Here is a 226-nt window from a genome sequence, read left to right as displayed (position 1 = left end):
ATATTTTTGAATAACAAACGATAATATTCAATAATTGTATATATATATATGTTATACTTGACATGTACTATACGAATGTGGCCATAATTAGATGGCATTCACGTTCGCTAGTTATAATTCACAATTGTTTATATAAATATATATACTTATATATAAAATATATATGCAATAATAATAATAATCGTTCAAAAATATCATTTTATTTCAACTTACTAAATATATTATA

The sequence above is a fragment of the Drosophila albomicans genome, unplaced genomic scaffold, assembly GCF_009650485.2.
Source record: "Drosophila albomicans strain 15112-1751.03 unplaced genomic scaffold, ASM965048v2 utg000079l_pilon, whole genome shotgun sequence".
In the NCBI taxonomy this organism is placed as follows: Eukaryota; Metazoa; Arthropoda; class Insecta; order Diptera; family Drosophilidae; genus Drosophila; species Drosophila albomicans.
Note: the sequence above shows the minus strand (reverse complement) of the source record.